This window comes from Carassius auratus, chromosome 41 (genome assembly GCF_003368295.1).
Source record: "Carassius auratus strain Wakin chromosome 41, ASM336829v1, whole genome shotgun sequence".
NCBI classification, from domain to species: domain Eukaryota; kingdom Metazoa; phylum Chordata; class Actinopteri; order Cypriniformes; family Cyprinidae; genus Carassius; species Carassius auratus.
In genome coordinates, this window is record NC_039283.1 from 23,638,215 (window position 1) to 23,657,567 (window position 19,353).

Consider the following 19,353-nt stretch of genomic DNA (forward strand, 5'->3'; position numbering starts at 1 on the left):
GACAAAGTTTCAAAAATTAAGTTGTACGTTTGAAGGAGTATTTCTGTTCCAAAAATACTCCTTCCGGTTTGTCACAAGTTTCGGAAAGTTTTTTTCGAGTATGGCTCTGTGTGACGTTAGATGGAGCGGAATTTCCTTATATGGGTCCTGAGGCACTTCTGCCGGAAGAGAGCGCGCTCCCGTATAGCAGAGCACTGAGAGGCTGAGCACAGACAATCACTGATCAGAGCGAGAGCATCGCGAAATGTCAAAAAAGAAGTGTATTTTTGGTTGCCAGGGCAAGACAACCCTGCACAGATTACCAAAAAAAAAAAACAGCATTAAGGGACCAGTGAATGGAGTTTATTTTTACAGAGCATCAATGGAGTTGTGCAAGTGTTTGTGTTTGTTCCCTGCATTTCGAAGATGCTTGTTTTACAAACAAGGCCCAGTTTGACGACCGATTTGCGTATCGTTTATTTCTTAAGGATGATGCAATCCCAACGAAAAAGGGCCACGATCATGTGTTGGAACCGCAGGCGGTGAGTAAAACTCCCATGCCGAGACCCGGGTTCGAGCCCCGCTCGGAGCGAGTCGTTGCTGCTGCTGCTCTTGTTCAGTTTCAGCCTCGGCATCTGATTCTGGATCATAAATATACGCTGAATCTGACTGTTAGCCATGGTTTGTTTTGGTTGTTTTTTTCCTCACGGTGTCACAGCTTCCAAACTCTCTCAACTCAAAAGCCTACTGGCGCTCGTGATTCCTTTGCTCCGCCCACACATCACGCCTCCAGTCGGTCGTGTTTTTCTGGGAATAATCGGTACAGACTATCTTTCTCTTATGATCAATGTTACCCAGAAAACAGGATACAGGTTTAACTCTTTTGAAATACTTCTGCTAAATGTTACTCTGTCAGACATGCAAAAGAAATCTAATGTATCTCTTGCTCTGGCTACTGTGTATAGACCACCAGGGCCGTATACAGAATTCCTAAAAGAATTTGCAGATTTCCTCTCAGACCTTCTAGTTACAGTTGATAAGGCGCTAATCATGGGAGATTTTAATATTCACGTTGATAATGCAAATGATACATTAGGACTTGCGTTTACTGACCTAATAAACTCCTTTGGAGTCAAGCAAAATGTCACCAAGCCCACTCATCGTTTTAATCATACACTAGATTTAATTATATCGCATGGAATCGATCTTACTGCTACAGAGATTGTACCTCGCAGCGATACCGTCTGGGCAGAACTATTGTTCCAGCCACCAAAGAAAGATTCGCAAATAACCTGCCTGATCTATCTCAACTGCTATTTGTACCCAAAAATACACATGAATTAAAAAAAAGTTAGAGAAAAACGTACTGTACCATGGTATAACAGTAATACTCACTCTCTCAAGAAAGTAACTCGTAGTCTTGAACGCAAATGGAGAAAAACTAACTTAGAAGTTTTTAAGATTGCATGGAAAAACAGTATGTCCAGCAATAGACAGGCTCTAAAAACTGCTAGGGCAGAGCATATACACAAACTCATTGAAAATAACCAAAACAATCCAAGGTTTTTATTTAGCACAGTGGCTAAGTTAACAAATTACCAGACGCCACCTGATTCAAATATTCCACCAACGTTAAATAGTAATGACTTTATGAATTTCTACACTGATAAAATAGATAACATTAGAAATACAATAGCGGATGTAGATTCTACAGCGTCTAACACTTCAGTTTCATCCATCGTACCCAAAGATAAACTGCAGTGCTTTACAACCATAGGACAGGAAGAGCTAAATAAACTTATCACTGTATCTAAACCAACAACATGTTTATTAGATTCTGTACCCACTAAATTACTGAAAGAGCTGTTACCTGTAGCGGAAGAACCGCTTCTCAATATCATAAACTCGTCGTTATCTTTAGGACACGTCCCAAAACCATTCAAGCTGGCGGTTATCAAGCCTCTTATTAAGAAACCAAAACTAGATCCTAGTGTACTGGCAAATTATAGGCCTATTTCAAATCTTCCATTTATGTCTAAAATTTTAGAAAAAGTTGTGTCTGCTCAATTGAGCACCTTCCTACATAAAAATGATCTGTATGAAGAATTTCAGTCAGGTTTTAGGCCCCACCATAGCACAGAAACTGCACTTGTTAAAATTACAAATGACCTGCTCCTTGCGTCAGACCAAGGCTGCATCTCATTTCTAGTCTTACTTGATCTTAGTGCTGCGTTCGACACCATAGATCATGACATACTCATAGATCGATTACAAAACTATACAGGTATTCAAGGGCAGGCTCTAAGATAGTTTAGATCCTACCTGTCCGATCGCTACCATTTTGTTTACTTAAATGGGGAGTCATCTCATTTATCATCAGTAAAATATGGAGTGCCACAAGGATCCGTCCTAGGTCCCCTTCTATTTTCAATATACATGTTGCCCCTTGGTAATATTATTAGAAAATACGGAATTAGCTTCCACTGTTATGCTGATGATACTCAGCTATATATCTCAACGAGACCAGATGAAACTTCCCAATTATCTAAGCTAACAGAGTGTGTTAAAAAAGTAAAAGATTGGATGACAAATAATTTTCTCCAATTAAATTCAGATAAGACAGAGATACTAATTATTGGACCAAATAACACCACACAGAATCTTGTAGATTACAATCTGCAACTAGACGGATGTACTGTTACTTCCTCTACAGTCAGAAATCTGGGTGTTATATTAGACAGCAATTTGTCTTTTGAAAATCATATTTCCAATGTTACAAAAACTGCATTCTTCCATCTTAGAAACATTGCCAAGCTACGAAACATGTTATCTGTTTCTGATGCAGAAAAGCTAGTTCATGCATTCATGACCTCTAGACTGAACTATTGTAATGCACTTCTAGGTGGTTGTCCTGCTTCTTCAATAAACAAGCTACAGGTAGTCCAAAATGCAGCAGCTAGAGTCCTTACGAGGTCAAGAAAATATGATCATATTACCCCAATTTTACAGTCTCTGCACTGGCTACCTATTAAGTTCCGTATCAGTTACAAATTATCATTACTTACCTATAAGGCCCTAAATGGTTTAGCCCCAGCGTACCTAACTAGCCTTCTACCACGTTACAACCCATCACGCACCCTAAGGTCACAAAACGCTGGACTTTTGGTCGTTCCTAGGATAGCGAAGTCCTCTAAAGGAGGTAGAGCTTTCTCACATTTGGCTCCCAAACTCTGGAATAGCCTTCCTGATAATGTTCGGGGTTCAGACACACTCTCTCTGTTTAAATCTAGATTAAAAACACATCTCTTTCGCCAAGCATTCGAATAATGTATCTTTTAAATTGTGAGTGTAGTTGCATCTGATCAAAGGTGCTTTTTTATTCATTAGCTTGGGTTAAACTAATTTTACTTCGTTGGATCAGCAGCTATGCTAATGATGTCTGTATTTTGTTTCTATGTTTCGCCACGGGATTTACATCCCGTGGTAACTAGGATTTACACAAGCTCAAGTCTGGATCCAGAACACCTGAGAAGAGATGATGCTGACCCTCAGAGGACCTCAGATGATGCTAACCCTGAATCAACAAACAGAACTAACAATTATTGCTAAATGTGTGACTGAATCATATAATAACTTAATTAATAATATCGTCTAGCTGACTACGTCTTGTATTATTATTATTATTATTTTTATTTTTTCTAAAATCCTGTCAAATGTGCACAAACTACTAGCTACTACTAAATATTGTAGAAACATAATTTTCTGTAAAGTTGCTTTGTAACGATTTGTTTTGTAAAAAGCGCTATACAAATAAACTTGAATTGAATTGAATTATGAATATAATAAAACTAAAGACTTTTTGGAGTTATGAAGGATGCAGTACTACTCTATAGGTACTCAAGATTAACAGGATATTGAGTGAAAACTAGAATTTCACCCCCCCTTTAATTCAATGTTAGTTGCCGTGTCTTTGTAAAAAATAGTGAAATTTAATAGCATCTTTCTACACCATTTTTAAGTGTACCTGCACCAACAGGTATTAAATCTTATTTTGCCACAAAATAAAAAATAGAAAGAAATAAACAATATGGTATTTTTGACTTTTTTTATAATTCAGAGTTTATATCTAACAATGACTTTTTTTTACTCTAAATTCTGAATCTGTCACACAATTTTTACTTTTTTCTCAAAAGTCTTAGTTTACATCACAATTTATTTTTTTACAGAATTAAAATTATATATTCTGTATTAAAGGTAATTGTGACTTTTTTTCTCACAATTGTGATTTCATATCTCATAATTACCTTGTGTATTTTATATTGAATGGCAAAAAAAAGTTTTCATAAACAGACTGGCAATTGTGGAAATAGCAAGTTATGTTAGCTTTGATAATATTAACCATACTGTACTTCTGTGTCAGTAATACACTGTCTGTTGAAAAAAAAAAGAAAAAAAAGAAAATCAGTGCAGCGAGGGCCCACTGGTTAATGTTTATATGAAAACACAAGCCCTTATGTTCTGCTTTTGAAAAGATAAGAAGTAACAATATTCTTGAATGTAAATAAAACAAGCATAAAATAAAAAAAAGGAATTTATCCTTTGCATGATCTTAAATGTTGCGAATCAAGCAAAATATCATGCCTAGATGCACCAAATATAACACTATCTTTGCATTAAACAAGCCATCCAATGTCTGTTTTGGCTATGTGACTCATCAAATCTATTGCATTTTGGATGTTATGAGACACAATACTGTCAGCTACCGCTTACTGACATTTAGTTTTCCACTTAAAGGATTAGTTCACTATCAGAATAAAAACATGACATGGGATGTCAGGAAATATTTATTATGGAAATGAACTAATCCTTGAATTTCTTTCATGTATTCATAAGAAAAGTGTGCATATAAGCTTATATATTAACAGAGTACTTTAATCAATAGATGCTACGTTGTTGATATTTGTAGAAGATGTAGTACTGTTCGTATGTAAATATACACAACCACTGGAAGCGCATCAAGGTTGTTAGTATCTATTGACAGCACAAATGATTTGTGAAGGGAAGGAAATATTTACTTAAGTTGTTATGACTACATGTAAATTAAGCTTCTAGAAAACTGAAAGAGTGGGACAGAGGAAAGGGCGCACTTACTCATATACTTAAATAAATAATAATAGCCAGAGAGAGAGAAACAATCATCAATTGTTTCCTATACAAATTCATGTTGGCTAGGTAGATATTTTAGTCTCCCACTGACAAATAAGTGCATTTCATTGTCAAGTGTTCATATCCTGAGAGGATGTTATGACATCTTATCAGAAAGTCAAATAAAAAATGTTAACAAATAAAAACTGTGGACACATTTCTGTTTTTAAATAACAAATCGTGTAAGCGAAATACATAAAGACAGAAATAAACTCCAAACTCTTGCTTTAATGTTCATATATTTTCTCAAAGTTTTATCAAAAAAAGAACATTCCTGTGAGGAAAGACAATAAAACATTCAACACAAGTTTTAAAGTGTATGTTTCGTGGCAGACAGAGAGAGAATCATAGCCTACTGCGCTCGTCTTTCACCGTTATTGTGACGCAATAATAGAACGACACTTCCTGGCAGACGCGTGCTCACCCCAAAACAATGAAAGTACATTTCCACAGCAATACAATGTCAAAACAGACACCTTCCAAGCCCATTAAGACAACGTGGAAGCTCCTTGGTCGTTAACAACCCAAAGGAAGTGATGCTTTATACCAGTCCGCATCCATTTCCCTCATCACCGTCCCTTTTCTTTCTTTGAAATGAACGCGCGGAGAACCGCTCCCACAACCACTCAAATCAGAAGAGACAACAAAAATAACTTTATGCTTACTGTGGTTAAGAGGGGTTTCATCTGTTCAGTGCTATCTTGCTCCATTTGTTCAAACTGTGCACTTCCTCCGTCGCCGGAGACTGATTTGAATAAGATTTTTCGAAATGCCCCTTCGCTCGTGTCACAGCCACTGAGAGCGTGTGAATGGTATTTTTACATATATCTGGGCTTGGCAAATCCCGCCCTTTCAGAGATTGACAGGTGATTTCATCCGCTCACTCTCCGGCAACCGGCTTTTTTTCCTAGCCAATCACATCATCGGAACGACGCTTGTATTTGAATATTAATGAGGAGCGGAAGATTTGATTGACTATTGATTGGCCTGCAAAATTCCCAAGAGAAAAGAGAACTCGCGGTGAGGATGAGTATGTGGATACCGAAAGTGTTGGCCTATTGTGTTATACAGTGTGAGAGTTAACAGTAAACAAAAAGGGATTTTGAAACTATCTTAACATCTCAACATAACTTTTATAATATATATGGCTATATATATATATATATATATATATATATATATATATATATATATATATATATATATATATATATATATATATATATATGTGTGTGTGTGTGTGTGTGTGTGTGTGTGTGTGTGTGTGTGTGTGTCTATAGATATATGTTGTTGTAACTTATGGATTTTCAATCTTAACCACAAACTGTCTGCAGACCCTAAACGTGGTACTGTACTTCATGTCAATATTTTTTGTTGTATCATCATTCAATTTTACTTTAGATCCACGCTGAAGACTTTTTTAAACCCTAATGAAGGTCCATCATATTGCATATGTAGCTGTAACTGTAACTGTAGCTGGTCACTATTTCTTTTCCTCAACAGTTTTTAGAGGTACTTTGTTGTGGCAAATGAGGACTGAAACAAAACAACACGTGTTCTTGTCCCAAATTATATGAAAACGTCTTTCTTTATTTATAGTTATTGATGGAATAAAAGATAAAATAATTTAGTTTTATTTTAAAAATCCTCTAGGCACAACTATGCATGATTAATAATAGCATTGATTCTGAGAAATGTTTGAAAAAGACAAAAATACATCAGAAAAAGACCGATTTTACTTTTTAAATATTTTAAATAAAATAGTAATTTCTTTATCTTTATTTCTTTATCAGTATCGTTGCCAATCTGAGAATTGCTGGACAAATTCTATCCTTGTACTGCATCTCCTCCTAGTGTTTGAGAAGTTCTCTGCATCCATTTTTCCTTTCATCTGGTCTATATTGATAAGGTCTTTTAAAACATAAAGTCACATGACATTGTTCTGAGTTTTATTACATCATTTAACTATTTAATTATATGTGATGATTATTATAATATAAGTAGAGGCATTTAAGGTTGCCTGTATTGTATTTTAACAATCAAACTGTTTTTCAATTCAGTTTATTTGCCAGACTCATGTCCAAAAGCCACGCAAGACAGGACAGGTAAAAACAAACAAAACAAACAAACAACAATCAGTAAAAAAAAAAAAAAAAAAATAGCAAATACAATAATTAAAATACATACAGACATTTCAGCCAATGCACTCTCAGTCTGGATGTGTACCTGTTTCAACTCACTAAGGGATTTGAGAGTGCCACCATGATACTGTTAGTAGTATTTTCGATGTTTAATACTACATTTATATTGTAATATTAACTTATTTATCACTTACTTGTTTCTTAATCACCTATTCTGATACTGAAGCTGGGACATCTAGTCCTGTCAATCCAAAACACTTGTCACAAGTGGGAATTTAACCCACATCTCCAGAAATCTCAACATTAGACGATAAGTCTGGCCTTAACCACTAAGCCATTCTGACACCACAGTTGAACACTAATACAAAAGATAATAAGCTTCCTTGATTGCATAATATGCCATACTCACTTTTTTAAGTTGACCCTTTTGACTCAAAATGCCCTAAAATAGGCAAGTCTTTAAAAACATCCAATATTTTGTACATTTTAGTTCCTATCCTTTAAAATCCTATATGTATAACCAGCATTCCCCCAGTGTTTACATCAGTGTGACGTTTAAGATGAATCTTCATATTTTGTGGAGTCATTGCTTTTGGCAGAAAGACGATTTCTTATTAGGAAAAACAAAAGGAAATTCTACTAACACATACTACTAATCTGAATGGATTTTAAGTTGGTGGCTGAAATATTTTTCTTATTCTAAGTATTCTGCACATTTATCATCCATCTCTCTGTGTTTGTGGGTTAAGTAAAAGCTAGAATAATCAGCTACAACAAAATACCAGTTTACATAAATCATTTTTATTTTTTCATTGTGGTTATGGTTGCAAAAATATACTGTGTAGATGGTTGATTTGTAAGTTCATGCAGATCTTATGTGTTGTGACTGGCAGGATCAAGAGAACATGTTCTTTCTAAACTCTGTATGGAGCACCAGAAAATAATGACATCTCCTGTGCCATTATCTTGAAATTGCGCTTTGAAGTTCCATTGAAAAAAAGATTGACAAACAAAATCTAAATCAGCTGTCTTTACCAACTGTTTGATTACCTTGTGATGTGTCATCTGAGCAACTCTTCAGTAAATCCTGATTTTCAGCTTTGGGAATGTGCACAGTGACATTTGGTTTCTCTTCCTCTTGGTTGACAGCAAAGAGAAAAGCATGCTTTTAACTTCTGTAGGGTCCATAATTTGGAACTGATATTAGTACATTAGTTTGTAACCGAAAAAACATTAAGTGCATCAGATTCGGAACTGGATCTGTGACAGTGTCAGTTGCATGTAAAAGCTACACATGTTGGGTTAGTCTGAATATGTAATAAAAATTATTTAACATTTCATTAGACTACACTGCATTACATTTTTACCATTTCAGGTTAGAATCTCGAAATTTCTAAACTGTTTGAATTCCATAGCAGCTGCTACCTCCATCCCATTTCTTGACAGTGATGTAAGGGTCTGAATATATGTCCTGCTTTCATTCGTACAAAATTAAAGGGGTGGTTGATCAGCTTTTTTTCGAAAGCTTGATTGTGATTATAGGGTGCATGTTTCATAAAAAAAGGCATTATTTTCATATATTCTACCGCTGTTTCCATTCTCTTCAAAACGGTCTGTTGCGTTCCTGGTTCTATGAAGCCCCTCCCTCAAATATATACGCAATGGGCTCTGATTGGTTAAAGGGCTCGGTGTGTTTTTGATTCGTGTTTTGATGTTGTCCGGAAATGTCACACCCCTTCCCATTATGGGTACCTGTGTGTTCCCGGGGGTGGGGTTTATGTAAACATGGGGGTTAGTAATGTCACAAACCCAGGAATTTCTTTAAAAGAAAAGATCTCCCTTTGCATTGAACTCCAAACATCACAATTTTGCCGATGTTGTTTATGCTCTAACAGAAACAGTACACACTAACTAAAGTTCAAAAGGTGAAATCGGTGAAATTTTAGTTTGTGAACGTCCTGCACTGTAAAAAAGAATTTGTTGAGTCAACTAAAAATATTTTGTTACCCCGCTGCCTAAAATTTTTTTGTTATCTTGACAAAAAAAATCTTGTTGAAACAACTTCAAATTAGAGTGGAGTTAGTCCAGGTAACAAATTTCTTTAAGTTGACTTGACTATTATTTTCTAGTCCAGTCAACTAAATCATGTTGTGTCAACAGGGATTTTTTTTTACTTCTATCAATAATCATAAACAAATGTTACTCCACTGCCTTAAATGTTTAAATAAAGATGACAAAACACTTTTTTTAATGTAATTTATTTAATGATAGAGACAACACTTTCATTCACATTTAAATTGAACAAGCAATTTGCTGTCAACACATCAACTGATAATTGATAAACAAAACAAAAAATGCAAAATACAAACACGTCTAAAGATCTGAACCGACACTTGAAAGTGTGATGTATAATAAATAACATTGGCATGGGATTGAGAAACAAATAGTTGCAATTCAATTCATCAGATCAAAACCACAGGGATTGTTTTTAATTTCATAACGCAATATGAAAATCAGAAGGTTGAACTCTGCATATTAACCCTGCACAAGATCACATGCACTCCCCCCACCATAATGCAAGTCATGGTCAAAATGAGAAACCAAGATATATGTAATATAATATCACAATTAGTTACAAAAAATGAGTGTACTGTACTTCTGTATAATAAGATATAAATGGAATGAATGCACATGGAAGCACAAAGATCTAAAGTCAGATTCTAAATTTCATAGCACAACATGACCAGACAGAGGTGTTAACATCAGAAGGATCTTGAAAGTTTCCAAACTCGTCCCCCATCATAATGCTACATACTGAAAATGTGTACATACTGTTTAAGAAAATGAGAGGTGAAAAAACATTTGTTTACATGAGAACATGCATATTCCAAGTCATGACATGTAAACTTTAATGTACATTCTATATAGTGAAAGGCACAAGAACCTTTCCTTATAAAAAAAAAAAAACACTACTTTTTAAGAAAGAGTGCTGTGGAGCCGATGGACACATCATGAACACTGAAAAGTGAAAGTGACATGACATACATTTGTGCTCTTCATTTAACCCATCCGAAGTGCACACACACACACACAGCAGTGAACACACACCGTGAACACACACCAAGAGCAGTGGGCAGCCATTTATGCTGCAGTGCCCGGGGAGAAGTTGTGCCTTGCTCAAGGACAACTTATTTGTGGTGTTGAGGGTGGAGAGAGTGCTGGACATTCACTCCCCCACACCCACAGTTCCTGCCGCGGTAGCGAGCACATGGTGGGAGCAGCTGGTCTTCACAAGTTTTTGCAGAGCCTCAATGGTGTATTTAATGCGCTGGAGGTGGTGGATGTTCACTGCATACAGACCCATTAGGAGTCCATATGCCTTGGGGACATGGGAGACGTCAGTGATGACAGGATGTCCAAATGAGACCAATGTTGGTTATTCCTTGGGAAGCACATCACATTGCTGTTCCTCAGTTACAATCAGAATGCCCTCTTCAATTTCTTTCGCAACATCCTTAATGTCACTGGATGGCTGGGAAAAGAAAAAAAATATTACATTACTTAATAAATTTATAAACGAACACACATATGTACATACACTATTAAAGTTGTGTGTTTTGTTAAAAGCACAGCTACCAATTAATGCAAAGTGTAATTCACCTTCAAGTGGAAGATATTTAGAAAAATGTAACCAAAAATGAAAGTCAACTGTAAATGGTGCTCCTCAACGGTTTCGTTTAGAAACATTCAAAATAACATCCTGTATTAAACTGTTAAAAGCCTGTACTAAATTCTTTGTTCTGCTGAACACAAAGAGTTTAAAATCCCATGGGAAGATAAGTGTAAAATACACCCCCAGAACCAACTATGCTAAAAATGGGGGGAAATTATTTTCTTCACTGGTATTCTACATGATTTCTGAATGACATAAAATGTGACAAACCAATACAACATTCAGGTTTTTTTTCTTAATCTGATTCTAAGTGTCTAATCTGTCACACCATTTATACAATGATCAGAAAATATATTGGTGTAAATAGGTATTCCTTTTAAATAATAGTCTGTTGCACTGCATGTTCAGAGTAAAGCATGACTCCTAAGGGCCGTTTCATAGTCAACGCGGGAAACGCGAGCAAGAAACACGAGCGACGCACTCCTTTTCATAGTCTAAACAGTGAACGCAAGCGTCACGGTTGATGCGTGTATGCAATACACGGCTCACGCAACAGGGGGTAGTAGAGTCGGGTGATATTAGTAGAGTCGGGTCGCGTGATATTCAGATTACAATGGCAACGGAAGAGGAGTGTATTCTGTTGCTGATGAACTATCGTATAAATGTGGATGAATATGTATAAGTTCGTATAATTTTTCCTCTTCGCCCGCCATTGTATTCAATTCATTGTATACCTTCTTCTTTTGTAAACACAATATACTTGAATTAATGTACAATACTTGCAATGTCGCCCCCACCGACAACGCATAGTATTGTGTGAATCGGCACGTCGCGTATCAAAAACTAGGACCACACATTTGGCTACGCACCGACGCATAATGGCGGCCGAAGCATAACGATGCGTAGCCTCGGGGACACGTATGCCTACAGATGAGTTGACTATGAAATGTCCCTAAAGGGTTGGTTAACCCATGTATGTTTTATTCACCCTCATGGCATCGTAGGTGTGTATGACTTTCTTCTTTCAGACAAATCCAGTCGGATTATATAAAAAAATATTTATGGCAATAGGTGGGTGTTTTTTTCAACAGTCCAAAAGTAGTCAAATAATGTGCATCAATTCATAATAAAAAGTACCTCACATGGCTCTGGGAGGTGAATAATGTCCTCCTGTAGCGAATCCATGTGTTTTGTAATAAAAAAAATACATATTTAAAATGTTATTCAAAACATATTTAAACCCTTTTCTCTCACTTTCGTAAGAGCCATTCCGGGTGGATGAAAATAGGACATAGGGGTCATGCATGCACCGGTGATTAGTGACGAACACGGAAGAGCGGAGGAGACAACAATACGCCAATCACAAAGTAGAATCACAAAATTAGGCTTGCACGTATGATAGTCAGTGGAAGAGAAAAAAAAGTGTCTACAACTTTTTAAATATGGATATTTTTCTTACAAAAAGTGCATCGATTTGCGACAGGAAGCCTTTATTCACCCCCCAGAGCCACGTGAGACACGTTTTATTGATGAATGGGTGCATTTTATTTGACTATTTTTGGACTGCTGAGAAAAAAAACACACCTGTCTGCTGCCATTAAATAACTTGGAAGAGCCAGGACAATTTTAAATTCAACTCAGATCAGATTCCTCTGAAAGAAGAAAATCATATACACATAGGGTGCCTTGAGAATGAGTAAAACATGGCCTAATTTAATTTTTTTGGTGAAACAATCCTTTAAGCAAAGTTGCGAATGGCCAATATGCTAGAACTGAAAATTTTTCAGGATTCAAAACAGTATTCAGCAAAATAATAAAGAATGGCTATGTCCATAAACAGGGTTTCTGGTGGTTTTATGAAGATAAATTCAACACTTTATAAAGACATTTTAAATACCAATTATAGAAAATTCACGGAATAAAACTGGGGAAAATAATGTCAAATTATGTTCTCTAAATTTTGAAGCTGTTTTCCAATGCAAATATCTACATTTTCGTAAAGGGTTCACCCAAAAAAGAAAAAGAAAGAAAATTGTCATTTACTAAACCTCAAGTTGTTTTAAACCTGAATTAGTTTATTTCTGTTAGTCCCAGTCCCAGATCGTCTAACACAGTACACAGATCGTCTAACAACGAGTTACAACCCCAGATCACCCAGATTTCTTCTTCTTCTTTTACCTGGATCACATCACTGCAGACTGATGGTGCTCAGTTTGGTCATCCACAAGCGTAATCCCAGCAGTCATGTCCTTGATGAATTCCTGCGCAGAGCCTGTGTGCTTTAATAAAAACAAAGGGATGCATTAAACAGGGCCTTACAATCGTAAAGCACATAGACTCCAATAAATGTGCATTTATAAATAAATAAATTTACTTACAACTTCGTCCAAGCTCTACAATGTAAATGCCATTTCCATTATGTCTGCATATCTTTTTGATGGATAACTGCAAAAGGACTCGCTGTGGTCCATCCACAGGAATATTGAATTCTGCGCTGAATCTTCAGTCATTCAAAAATATCATAAACATGAAAAATACAAAAACATGTTAAAACACTGTAAAATAATAAACATACATATAAATAAATCTTTACAGAGAAAGACAAATGTATTGACAAGTTTGTATTAAATGCCAAAGACAAACTATACCATCCAGACAATGCTTTTAAATGACACAACACATAATTATAACACAATAAAAGGAAATTTAACACATTTGTGTCGATCGTTATTGTATCTCTATTTATACAAGATATATGATATTATTACTTTTATTCTAAAATATATAGATTTAAACGTACGCAATTTACTTATGACCGTATATTCACCATAGACTATATAAAAACAGATATTCACGCAGTATTACACTGGGTTCTAGGTTCTAGCGAGGCACTTGAATGACTAACGTTACTTCAGAAAACTGAAAGAAGAGTTTGTAACGCTACCTTCAGAACTTCATCTGAACCGTAGACTGTAAAAAAATCATCAGAACTAAGCTTATGTCAGCGATATCAAATGTAACGTTAAGTTACGCGCTCCAGAAGAACTCTGAGGGAGGTGCTCATCTATGGTGCTCATTTGTTTCCCTTATAACATGCAGAAAAGACACAGTTCGAGTAGGAATCTTCTTTTTTCTCCTAATGTTTCATCGATGTAAGTTATATTCTGACGAATGTCTTACGCTGTCAGGTCTAGAGCAGTTCCTTTTTTTTTAATTCCCGCCGTTCTTAATCAGTGATCCGCGTTGAGCTCTCGCGCTCTGTTTGCACGGCCTCTAACGCAGCCCTGGGCTCAAATAATACATACAAACTGTATTTTTATCGTGCTCCACATAAGTTTAGCTCCGCTGTCACGCATGGGAGAATATCTGTTTTAATATTTATAAGGAGAATACTGTGGAACCGCCTGTATTTTGAGGCTTCAGAGTGCCGCGAAACGAACATTTACATACAGTAACTTACATACAGAATATACGACTCTTTAAACAATACTTACTCTTCTGAGACAACAAATGTAATTTTACACATTAAGCCAATAAATACGAATATTTTACTTACCAAAGTTGTATTCTAGTCAAATGTCCAAACTTTGAGGAGAAACTGACTAGAATGGCTGACGACCTTCTCTCTTCAACAGAATTCAGGAGAATGACGAGATCTCGCGATAAGTGATGTTGTGAACGTGATATTGCTATTGAATTGAGTCAACAATTTTTTTTAAGTTATGAGGACAAATTACCTAGTTCAGTCAACTTTCAAACTAGTTGAGACACTGAAAACTTAAAATTTTTAGTTGAATGAACAAATTCAGTAACTGCAAGTTGTGTCAACATAAAAAAATTCATTGAAACAACTAAACTGCTAAATAATTTTTTACAGTGTGTCTATAAACTCACTCAGGGTGTGATTCTGATTCTCTTGGTTTTCTGTGACGTTCTGGTCTTCATCATCTCTGTAATTGTTGCCTCATCTTCCTGTGACTGCTGCAGAATGAAGGTAAAAAGATGAAGTTCAAGAATCTTTTATCTTAAAACTGAAAAACTGACAAATTTACTTTTGCAATGTAAGCCTTAGGTCTTCTTTTAAAAAGAGTTGTGTTCAAGCTCACAAATACTCATAAAAACCTACAAAAAGCAGTTGGACATAAAAACAGTTACATTTAATGTTCTTTTTTATACTCCACAGAAGCAACTGATTCAAACAACAATGATATATAAGGTTTTTCTTTCGAAATGAATCACTGTGTATATCAAGTTAACCACCATCATAATAGAATCATTTATTTTTAAATGTGGAAATGCTGAATATTTTTATAGAAATTAATATTACATTTACATATTGGTACTTTCATGGACACAGATAGAGCCACTTATTATTAGCCATTTGTGATTTATTATTATTTGTGATAGCTCATAAGATTCTTTTATAAGTGTATATCTGTGTTTTTACAACCTTGGAAATGAGTTAGAAATTCTGTTTTAACAACATGTCACAGATACTAGCATTAAAGATCATACTGTATTTAATATTGTAATGTTAAACGCATTTGTATGTTGTGTAAATATAAGCTGACATTATTCATCATAAAACATTATCAAAATAGTCTCTGCCAGCATGTATTTGGTATTTTCTGACATTTAATCAGCGGATGTGACTAAAAAGAAAAAAAAGGAACAAAAAGAAAAGAAAATATTGCTGCAGATTGTATGAGAGAATACACCCCAAAATAGTGGAAAGTTTCTTAAACATTCATTTTCAAAACCCCTTGTAGGGTCAAGGGGATGATGGAGCGTCTAAAAATGTTGAGCATTCTCAAATTTCTCAGAGGGAAAACACAGTAACGTGCTGTAAACATTAGTAAATGATATTGTTTACACATTGTACTCATTGCAGTTGATTATATTCGCCGTCTGCTGGAAACCACAAAGATTACTGACACTAGCTACAGACACAAAGGTCTCTTCCGCTGCAGTGTGAACACACACACAGTTTACCTCCTGCCTGTCACGTGAGAGTAACCGCGGGACCAGGTGGAGTTCCATAAACACAGAAACCTCACATACAGACGTAGACCTTCTTGATGTGAGGCGACAGTCGGCGCTACTGAGTCAATTTCTGGAGATCAAGTCAACTTGTATGGGGGTAATACAAAATTGCTCTACCTCAAGAATTTCTGTATTAAATATTGATATTAGGTGCGTAAACAAAGAAAAACGTATTATTTTCTCTGACAGGGTCTGGAAATATCAACATTTTGGGGTGGCTTGTTTTAGCTTGTCTTGTGTTTTGTAAGTATTTCTTCCTTTTCTCATCAGGAAAACACTGTGTGAAATACTGAAAAAAAAAAAAAACATACCAATCATGTGTCTGGTCAGTCAACTTAGTCAAATCCTTTTTTTACATTTTCCTCTCAACATGATGTATGGATGAAACGTGTTCACATGGATGTGAAACAAATGCGCCATATAGGTTCAAATCTCTGTCTCGTCCTTTAGCATAGAGTGGCTCACTGGCAAGGCATTATTCAGTTTTATGACAGAACCAGATCTAGTGTGACTGCACAAAATACTGTGATTGTACCTGACGCATCTGCACTGCCAACTTTTTCCAATTCAGTTTGTTATGTACTGCCATCAGAACACGGTCCAGCCAGACGGTCCTATTATGAAGAGCTTCAAAAATTAGGGTGTGTGAACACAAATATATAATGATATTTATCATTCATCTGATCATAATGGTATTTAAAAAATTTGCAAACCTCACTTCTATGCTCATCCTTCAACCACTAACTCCACTGTTGTTTATATTCACCTGTTGCACAATATAAAAAAAATTATAATAGTCCATGGGGTAAGACTAGATGTAACCTTAAATGGATGCACTTCACCTTTTTGTCAAATTACTTGTTTTTAAAAGAATAAGAGACAGATATTTTCCTGTGAGAAACTTGAACTACCATGAAACATAGCAAGTCTTAAACACATCAAATGTCTTCAATAAACAAAAAATGAAGACTAAAATACTTTTGTACCTGTACTTTATATACCATGTCCCAGTGTTAATAACAAACATTGCTTGTTTTGCTTTTGAACCTTACTCAGCCATAAGGGAAAATTGCATTTACAATACAATAATAATGTTTAAACAATACAATTTTATTTCATTGATGTTAAATGACATCGCCTTCTACCAGTAAAATTATAATCTATTCACACGTGCTTCACATTTTTGGAATCAAGAGGAGTATACTTTTAAGGCATCTTATAGTGAGCTCATTTTAAACTAGAATATATATATAAATTCAATTTAAAAATAGAATTGTACATCCACATGTTTTTTCTAAAGTCTTTTTATAAATACAATAACTCAAAAGACCAAAGAGTCAGTGTGTCATGCATAAATTATTAAGTCCTTTTATGGGAAATATATTTTGTGGAGCTGTTGACCAGCACTGGAATACAGTATAAATGCCTTTTTCAAAAGATATTGATGATAGTGATAGGAGATGTTGGTGGATTTTGATATGAGAAAAACAACAGACAGTAAATCACAACTCATTCATTAAACAACATTTTAGTGTAGAGTACACACAGATATTCTGAAATGTAAAACAATTTACTTCACACAAATTTTATGTATTTATTTTTTTTGAATTAATTGTTACCTATAGGTCTATAAAACATAACATGCCTACGTTGTTATAGTATTAGCTATGAATGTTATTATTCAAAAGTAATAGGTCATGCATTTCAATCATTCCTATTTAAAGGCTTGGAACTCATTAACTCATTTTGTTGGTTGAAGTTTAGGAGTATTCTGTTTTCAGAGTGTTAAAAACCTGTTATCATGGGACTGTTTTCACGACTACAAAAAAGGGTTTAAAGTGGAGCGAACACACGAATGGCTCGATGAAACGCCTGGTGGTGCTTATGGGATAGATGATAGGTATTTGTCTACTAAAAAAGTTATTTTTCAATATATATATATATATATATATATATATATATATATATATATATATTGCTATTATAGAGGTCTTTGATCATCAAGAACCTCCACCCTCTGTAGTCCTCCCTCCTGTAGAAGAGCAGCTGGAGCAGGACGTCCTCCAACATCAGGACATCCACACTCCAGTTAGTTTGACTGAAGAGGACAAGGCGGAAGAGCTGGACAAGGGTACGATTACTGCCATAATCTAAAACAATACACACATTCTCAGTTTTTCAACGGTTTGCCCAAATGAAGAACCACCCTAATTTGAGTATATTTCATTCATATTATTTATGTGATTTCATATTATTGTTATTCCCCTCTTTAGATCAGACTTCTCTACAGCAAATTGTAGAGATTCATGATCTTTGAGAAGCTCCAGCCTCTGAAGTCTTTCCTGCTCCCGAGGACCAGCTGGAGCAGGACGTCTTCTAACCTCAAGATGTCCACACTCCAGATAGCTCGTCTGGAGAAGATGAAGCAGAGGAGGCAAACAACAGAATGAATAATAAATACTATGAGAATTACAAAATGTGTTTCAAAATTCTAAAATGCATGAAAAATTAATGCTCAACATTCGTTCATCTTTTAATAGACCACATTTTTTGGCTATATGAATTTCGATCACAAGCTGGGTGAAAGAGGCTATGTGCATGCAGGAACTCGATGCAAGGATGGCCTGAAGGTTTCTTTCTTTTTTTACAACACTTTCCATACCTGTTCAGTATTCATGACAGGAATGATCTCTGTGCACATGCTAAGTGTTTATTCCTTGTTTTGTTGATCAGGTGGCTCTGAAAATGGCTGACAAGACACCAGATATGCCATATATCAGAGTTGTAAGTTGCCTGTACTCTATATTATGGCTTCTTGGTCACTGTTTTTAGTTTCTAACATCTTATATTATTGTTAATCTGAGAAAGCAACTGCATCTAAGCATCATATGTTCTTTGTTTTGGCCTGGTCATCCCAGACGGCTCACCTTAGAGATCGGCCTGACACTCATGGCCAGTAAGGGCCCCAGCGTTTCACAGATAATTAAACTCCTGGACTGGCAGGATGACCCGGACCACTACATCATGGTCTTTGAGCGGCTCATGCCTAGCATGAGCATGTTTAACTTCATGTAGGGGGCTTATCCTGGAGGAGATGCCGCTGCATGACTGGTTTACGGTACTAAGATTAGAGTCTAAGATTTGCTAAATGTTTATTCATAAAAGCTTTATGTGTAATATATTTAGATAAATAACAGTTAATTATGGTTTTGCTTCAAGTCATGGAGTAAGACATGGAGAGCAGCCCCTCTGTTTTTGTAAGTATATTAATAGCATAATAGTAGAATAAGTATAAAAATAGAATAGAATAAT